Here is a 9,232-nt window from a genome sequence, read left to right as displayed (position 1 = left end):
CCTAGCCCTCCTGACCTTTTCCAAGCCTTCCTTCCCTTCGAACCACCCCTGCACAGTCAAAACCCAGTCAGAACCACAATCATAATAACTCCACCCACTTGAGCAAAAATACAAAAATATGTTCTCTTCAATGAAAGTAGTTTAAATTCATGCATCTCATCTCACTAGAAGTAATGGCATCATTTCTAGACGTTTGCACTCCCACCATTGCATCATAGAGATTAAACTAGTCAGATTAGGGTTTACTAGGGTTTCCATGTTTTGGTTGGCTTTCAGTTCATTCTTGCAAAGTAGGTTAATTTCCTTTGAGATAGCCTTCGTCCATCATTTAGAAAGCTTCTTCTGAGAACATATAGAAGTTGTCTTGAGCCCTAGCAGACTTGTGCCAGCTGACCAAGTGACAGCTGCGACAAGTGCTAGTACTTGTGCATACAGCACCATCGCTTCCAAGTTTGTTACGAACTACCAGGTTGATAAAATTAGAGATAGGAAGCTCCAGGAGTTGTAGCATTATTGCTACAATACTGGAGCCCACTATCTTTTTGGCGCCATTGCCGGGGAAGCGTCAGAGTATTAGTAATTGTTGCTTTTCTTCTACTTTTCTTACTCTTGCCTTCTACCAAGTAGTTTATTTCATTTCCATTATGCAAAAGTAGCATATACATTTCTTGCTTTCATAGATTAGCATTTCAATTCCGCAATTTCAATTTTGCAAGTGTATACTAGCATTTCCATTCTGCAAGCGTAGAATAGCATTTCCGTTCCTGCAATTTCATTTGAGCAAAGTAGATTAGTTCTTTCCTGCTTTCAATTCAATTCTGCATCTTTATTTCAGTAAGATAGTTAGTTGTAGATCAATCTGTTTCAGTTTTGCAGGTACCAAAGAAGGAAAAAACAAAAGCAATCAAAAACAAAAAGGTCTTTCCATTTCATGCCTCGTAGGAACCGAGATAAAACAGGAAAATTCCTACCCAACACCCCCACCACATCACTGAGTCACCCTTCTCTCTTCTTAGGTGACAGTGATCCAGAAGAACCTATAGGTGAACCTCCTGAGATATACGAAGATCCTATAGCAAAAGAAGAATTGGAGACCATCCCATCTGAGGCTATAGCTGACAATAGAAGAGAAGATGAGAGAATAGAAGGTGCCTTCCCCATCCGAGAGACTAATGGAGAGATGAAAATGAAGAACATTAGCCCCTCCGCTTTACCTCACTTCCATGGACTGACTACTGAAGATCCTGATACCTTCCTGTTTGAGTTTGTTGTCCTTTGTAGAACCTACGACTATACTGAAGATGAGCAGAAGCTGAAACTCTTCCCTTCCACTCTTAAGGATGCAGCATTACGCTGGTTCATGGGCTTACCTGGGAATAGTATCACCACTTGGGCTCAGATGCAGCAAGCTTTCAATACCAAGTACCGGGATTACTGTAGGTCCAAGGAAACCAAGGGAGAAATCTTTCGGATGACAATGGGAAATGATGAGTCCTTAGAGGATTATGAGGAGAGGTTCCAACTTAGCTATAAGCGGGCCAGGTGCACACTTGACCCTGAATCCCTCAAGTTGGTTCTGCTCCAAGGAGTCCCTGAAGACCTCTTAGATACCCTTCACATGTTAGATGGGGGGGGATATTTACCAACTGCCTTATGAGGACATCAAGACTGTGTTTAGAAACCACTCCAGGGCAGCTCGGAAACGAGGTAGAGGAAACCTCCTCTCAGCTGGTGTTCCTTTCTCCAAACATGAGTTTGCAAATCAATTAGAAGATCTTAAGAGTGAGGTGAGACATAGCATTTCCATGCAACTGGACACATTCAGGATCCAGCAGAAGAAGGAAGAAGCTGAGAGAGCCTTGGATATCTTCTGCCCTAGATGTACAAGGAGACACCCTAAGAACGAATGTCCATTGCATTTGGTTGAAGTGTGTTTCGTTTGTGAGGAGGACCATCCCACAAACCAATGTCAAACCTTACCTGGATTAAAAGCCATGTACCAAGGGACAAAAGCTCCCACTAAACCTCTCTATTTCATCAACGAAAGGAGGCCACAAGGACCTAGACCTTACCAGCAGGGGATGCAAGGGGCACCTCAAGCTTATTACAACCCCAACCAATTGACTCCTATGCCTTCCTGGGGTCCCCCTGCTCATCCTTCCTCGTCCATGCCTCCTCCATGGTCTTATCCACCTCAGTACCCTACCCAACCCACTACTCATTCATATCACTCACATGCCCAGCCACAACCTCAGTGGAATGCACCTCAGTCGGGGTGGAGGACCCAGTACAACACTCCTCCTGCCATTTTTCCTCCACCACTAGTTCAACCTCAGCCATTACCTCCTGCTCCTCCAAGGCAACCTCAAATTCCTGCTAAACCGAACCCGAACCCCAACAATAAATAGGCCCAGCAGGTATACACTCGGGAAACATCATGTCCTACCTATGCTGTGGAGATCCAGGAGATTAATCTTCAATCTGGAAAGACTCTTCCAGATCGCCAACCTCCTCCCCCAGAGGATGAGGAAGATAAACAGGAAAGTGAATCGAAGGCTATTCCACCCTTTCCTAAGAGACTAACAGCCACCACACAACCCAACCCAGAGGAAGATGAGCTTCTGGGAGAGCTCAAGCAGTTGTGTGTGAAAATACCACTTCTCCAAGCCATCAAGGATGTGCCAATATACAACAAACTGGTTAAGGAAAAGTGTTTCAAACACCCAGGCAGGCAAAAGAGAGATGCTTCAACCATCAATGTCTTGGGACAACTGTCTGATCTTATGTTAGGACAAGTCATCTACCCAAAGTACCTAGATTCTGGGAGTCCTGTAGTAGATGTCCACATCAATGGCACCGTCATACCTCACACCTTGATTGATCTGGGGGCTGCCATTAATGTGATGACTAGGGATACCATGCTCAAACTCAATCTTCAGGGTTCCTTGAGGAAGACCTCGACAGTTCTACAACTTGCAGATCGCTCCATTGTGACTCCCGAAGGGATTGTGGAGGATGTCTTGGTCTCTATCGACTCTTGGGAATACCCTGCAGATTTCTTGGTTCTGCAACCCAAGGCAAAGCTTACTGGATATCCTCTTATTTTGGGAAGGCCTCGGTTAGCCACTGCAGATGCTTACATAAGTTGTCGTGCAGGAAACATGACCATAAAAAATGGTCCTATGTCCAAGCAGCTAGTCCTATACCCTCCTGCCCAAGCCTCCTTAGAGCATGACTTACCATTGTGGTTGGAGGAAGGAGAAGAGGATGAGGTGTACTCAGCACCTTTGTGCAGCCTAGAAACCACTAGAAGAGACCCCCCAACCGACGATGACTTGATTGAGACTTTGATCGAGAATCCACCTTCCAGTGCACTATCCTTAGAGAAATTGGTGGAGGATGCCCAAGCCAGCACCTTAGTGGATCTTTGTACAACCAACCCTGTCACTCCCAGAGTCAAAAATGTGGAGTTCGGCCCTGAGAGAACGTTAAAGATCAGCTCCTCCCTATCTCCTTCCCAGGAAAAGGAGCTGTGTAGCCTGTTGGCCAGTCACATAGATGCTTTTGCTTGGAGCTATAAGGAGATGAAAGGAGTCCATCCTTCGGTCTGTACCCATCACATATACATCAAAGAGGATTGTAAGTCGGTTAGGCAACCTCAGAGGAGAATGAATCCAGCCCTTAAGGACATTGTCAAGGAAGAATTGCAAAAACTGTTGGATGTCGGATTCATTTACCCCATCTCAGATAGTGAATGGGTGTCCCCTCTGGTATTGGTTCCCAAGAAAAACAGGAAGTGGAGAATCTGTGTGGACTACCGAGAACTGAACAAAGCTACCAAGAAAGACCATTTCCCTCTACCTTTCATAGATCAAGTGTTGGATGGACTGGCAGGAAAGAAGTTCTTCTCTTTCCTGGATGGGTTTAGCGGGTACAACCAAATCCAAATCAGCCCGGAAGACCAAGATAAGACCACCTTCACTTGTCCTTGGGGTACCTTTTCCTACCGTGTTCTTCCCTTTGGGCTATGCAATGCTCCTGCTACCTTCTAGAGAGTTGTCTTGAGCATATTCTCGGAGCTGTTCCATGATGCCGTGGAAATCTATATGGATGACTTCATTCCTTATGGGGCCAACTTCCAGGAAGCATTGTCCAATCTGGGAAAGGTCCTAACCAAATGCATTGAGATGAACCTGTCCCTTAGTCCTGAAAAATGTGAATTCCTAATGACTGAAGGGACTGTGCTAGGCCATACCATTTCTTGCCAAGGGTTACAGGTGGATCCTAACAAAATTGCTCTCATCAAGAAGGTTCCACCTCCTCAAAAGGTAAGAGATGTTCGGAGTTTCTTAGGATTAGCAAGGTATTACAGGAGATTCATTAAAGACTTTAGCAAGCTAGCCTCGCCATTGTTTGGCTTGTTGGCAAAAGATGTGGAGTTTAAATGGACTGACGATTGTCAGAGGGATTTGAATGAATTGAAGGACAAGTTGGTGTCAGCCCCAATTTTGAGAGGTCCAAATTAGGCCCTACCTTTCCACATCCATACTGATCCCTCGAACAAAGCCATAGGTGCAGATTTAGGAAAAGTTGAACAAAAACTTCCATATGCCATTTACTTTGTTAGCAAAAACTTGTCCAAAGCTGAACTAAATTACACTGTAACTGAGAAAGAGTTCTTGGTTGTGGTCCATGCACTGAACAGGTTTCGACATTATATCATTGGCTATCCAACATTTGTACATACAGACCATGTTGCAATTAGATATTTAATGAATAAACCAGATGTGAATGCTCGTATTATTAGATGGCTACTTTTATTGCAGCTGTTTGATTTGAACATTGTTGACAAACCAGGTAAAGAAAATGTTGTTGCTGACTTTTTATCTAGATTGGATTTATCTGTAGATGAGGATGGAACAGTGGATGACCAAATGCCCAATGAACATCTGTTTTCTATCTCAGTACTCTCTCCATGGTTTGCTGATATAGCAAACTACCTTGTTTTAGCACAGTTCCCTCCACACCTATCTTCAAGAGAGAAGAGCAGAATCATCAGAAAAGGTGCCTCATTTACTTGGATCGGGGGCAATCTGTTCAAGCTTGGCCCTGATCAGATCTTAAGGCGTTGTGTAAGGGAGGAGGAAGTCTTTGATATCCTCCTCACCTGTCATGATGGGCCTTTTGGAGGAAATTTTGCAGCAAAGAGAACTGCCTTCAAAATCCTGCAGGCAGGCTACTATTGGCCCACACTCCATCAATATGTGAGAAGATATATCAGCCAATGTGACCAATGCCAAAGAATGGGGAAACCGACTCAAAGGGATGAGATGCCTCTCCAACCTCAAGTGACTCTTGAGCCATTTGAGAAGTGGGGTATGGACTTTGTGGGTCCAATCAACCCTCCTTCGAGGCAAAGGTCTTACATCATTGTGTGTACTGACTACCTGACCAAGTGGGAAGAGACCAAAGCAATCAAAGCAGCAACAGAAGAAAAGGTGGCCAAGTTCTTAAGAGAAAACATCTTCTACAAGTTTGGCTATCCAAGGGAGCTGGTCACCGATCAAGGGAGCCAGTTCACATCCAACTTGATTGAAGACTTACTAGCTCATCACAAGATCAAGCATAGGACTTCCACCCCCTATCACCCTAAAGCAAATGGGCAGGTGGAAGTCACCAATAGAGCATTGGAAGGGATCTTGACTAAGGTGGTGAGCAGCAGCAGAAAGGACTGGGCAGATCGCCTGGTTGAGGCCACATGGGCTTACAACACCACCTGGAAGACCACCACCGGTTTCACACCTTATGAGCTAGTCTATGGGAAGAAAGCTTTGATGTCCATTGAATTTGAATACAACACTTTGAGGATGGCAGCTCAGCTGGACCTAGATCTCAGCCATGCACAACAAGAAAGGTTGTTGCAGCTGAATGGACTGGATGAGCACCGAATGCAGGCCCTCCTTCACTCGGAAGTGGTTCAACTTTAGAGAAAGTTGTGGAATGACCAACACCTCCATGACAAGAAATTCCAGCCGGGAGATTGGGCCTTGTTGTATGACTCCAGATACAAAGATTTCAAGGGGAAGCTGAGAACTAGATGGCTAGGAGCATATGCAGTAATTTCATGACAATGAATCTGTTCTTATTCGGACCATTGACGAGGAAGCCATCCCCATGCTTGTCAATGGGCATCGATTGAAGATCTACAGGAAACCTCTCTCAAGACAAGAGTTCGTCAAAACTATGGAAAAATCTGTGTTGGTCATAGAGAAGGGTTCTGCCTTTGCTTTGGGCATACCCTGAAAGATTTAAAAAAAATAAAAATTAATAATAATAAAGATCCTTGGGTGAAAACCTTTCTGAGGCGCCCAAGGCAGGTGGTAGGGGTGAAAACCTCACTAAGGCGCCCCTATTGTCTTTCAAAAAAAAGAAGAAAAAAGATTCGAAAAAAGATCCTTGAGTGAAAACCTCCCTGAGGCGCTCAGGGCAGATGGCAAGGGTGAAAACCTCATTGAGGTGCCCCTGTTATCTTTCAAAAAAGATAAAAGAAAAAAAAAAAGGAAAAAACAATAAGCAAAAAAAAAAAAAGACAAGGACAACAAGTTTATAATGTGAAATTGCATGCATATTTGCAGGTGTTCTATGGAGGAGAGGAAGCCTCTCAACTCAGAGCCAAGGATCCTTATCATGCTGCCAGGAGACCTCACTAGCACCTCCTCCAAGAATACTCCTTTTCTCCAAGGTATGTGTACAATTTTATCACGGCCTGAGTCTTCTACAGGAAGATGCAGACCTTCTACAGGAAAGATGCAGATTTTCTACAGGAAGATGCAAATTTTCTACAGGAAGGTGCAGACTTTCTACAGGAAACACAAACTTTCTACAGGAAGCTCTGTATTTCTACAGGAAACTTCCTGTAGAAGTTCGGGATGGCCCAGAATTCATTTTGTGAGGAGATCTAACGACTAAGGATCGGTTTGGACGCATGCAAGCTATTGTTGTCACCCTTGCACACTGCTGTCACCTCGTTCTACCATCCTTGTCGACATGCAATGAAGTTACCTGCACCAGCAAAGCAGATCATTGAGTTATCAAAGAGAAAGCAATTTTTAAGAAGAAAAAGCGCTGAGATGTCATACCATATCCATCCCAGCCACCCATGATCTCTGGGAGCGTGATCGTGAGGCCAAATCCTTCATCGTGCAGCATGCACCTGAGGAGGAAAAACTGTTACAAGACATCCTGCGGGAGTCCTGTAACAGTTAAGCCCACTAGAGTGTACACCGTTCACAGTGCTAGCCATATATGATGAAAACGTCGGCGCATGCAGCCACAGCATCAAATCCATCATCGGCAACCTGTAAACATGAACCTCCGAGCCTGTGCAAATTCATCAGCGGCAAACGAATCCACTCATCATCGTCCGAAAGCCGAAAAATCTTGTTGCAGCCGCACAGGTAAGTGTCTTGACCCTTTCTTCCGTCAGATTGCATGAATTTTACTTTGAAATTGTTCGCAAAGTGTGAGGTGAATGGGTTGAGCGGCTGTATGGCCATTTGACTGGCCACGTCGACTAGTTAATGGTCTAGGCGGATGTTTGGGTGGCGGCCATGACAAAAGGAATGGGCAGCACACACGTGAGAGAAATCCCGTCGGGAAAAACGAGTTTAACAGAAGAGACGACGGCGGATCTGTGGGAGATGATGCGGCAGTAAGGGAACTCGCAGGCAAATGATGGGATGACGTCGTCCAACGGTCTGGCAGGGACAGCTCACCCCCGCGCCACGGATTCCGCCGATTCAAATCTAATTGGCTAGATTATCAACCTCATGCATTTATCATTCACCGTTTGTGACTCGAGTGATCATCCGGATCCCTCTGCAGTTCGATACTCCGAGTCTTTGGCCATCAGAATGCCTGTGAAGCTACAGCAAGAGCGGAGACCCACTGCAGTATTCCCTAGAAATCGCGCACTGCTCCTACAGGAATGCTGTTTCTACAGGAAGGCGGGTTCCTCACGTCAAAAGGTGGCAGATAAAAAGGGTAAACCTGAACTCTCCATGCAATTGGCTTTTGAAGGTGGCAGAATCATCGTCTACAGTCTGGTCGTAGAAAATTGTTGCAATTGTTGTCTGCTGTGCATAAACTGTCATTCTACAGGATGTCAGTGTAATTCAAGCTGTGTTAAGGTCCCTAGAGATAAGCTTCGTGGATTTTGTGCATGACAGAAGCGTAATTCTACGCTCTGTCTTAGTAGACAAAACTTCTTCTGCGTTCGCCACCTCTAGTTAAAGCCACAGTTTTTATCATGCCGGGTGGGTTCATTAGAAGGGAACCCACTGATTCAACAAAGTTAAGGGAAAATCTTGAGGTGGTGGAGCTCTTCACACGAGCACAATGGATAGCCTTCTGTGACAAATTGCAGGGTTATGATGACGAAGTGGCAGAAGAGTTTTTGCAAGCTCTGAGGCCGAAATCTAAAACGTTGGCCACCGTTACCTTCAGGGGCCTAAACCTCAAGCTCACACCGCAATATATCAGTCGAATTACTGAACTTCCAATGGGTTTGCCATGGGATAAGGAAGAAAGGAAGTTGAGCCAGCAGGCCAAGAAAGAATTCTTTCCCCCAGAGGAAGAATTCTCGGAGGACAAAAATGGGGTGCATAGAACCAGTTTGTTGCCACCATGGAATGAAGTTAGCCTGTAGATCATGAAGTATATAACCTGCGAAGGCCGTTTTATCATTGTGTATGGGTATCACTTTCGGTTTCTCACTGAATTGAGGCACCGGATTGATCTTCCTGTAGAAAATAAACTGAGCATCCCTTATTTCCTGCTACAGTCTCTAATTGAATGTGCCACAAAGTTAAAAGAAGGCATACCAGACCAGGTAGCCCACCATGGATTGATCAAACTTCTCGTGGAGGATGCGCTTCATTCATACAAGGTTCCTCTCTCATGGGAAGCCTTTAGAAATTTGACAAGGGATGGAGACATAAGGATGTTGACTGAAGAAAGTGGTTCCTCCAGCAGTGAGGAGAAGGAATCAGTGGCCGTGGGAAAGAAAGAAACAGGCCAGAAGACCCCGACCACAGTGCAGAAGAAAGAGCAAAAGAAGAAGCATGAGAAAAAGGATGACAAAGAAAAAGATGACACACCCATCTTGACAGCAAGAGAACAAAGGTTGCAAGGCAGAGTGGACAAGGCTGAGAAGGTCCACATCAGCATGAGT

The sequence above is a fragment of the Pinus tabuliformis genome, chromosome 2_2 (assembly GCF_031772625.1).
Source record: "Pinus tabuliformis cultivar Carrire ecotype Pingquan chromosome 2_2, CPIR1, whole genome shotgun sequence".
Classification (NCBI taxonomy): domain Eukaryota; kingdom Viridiplantae; phylum Streptophyta; class Pinopsida; order Pinales; family Pinaceae; genus Pinus; species Pinus tabuliformis.
Note: the sequence above shows the minus strand (reverse complement) of the source record.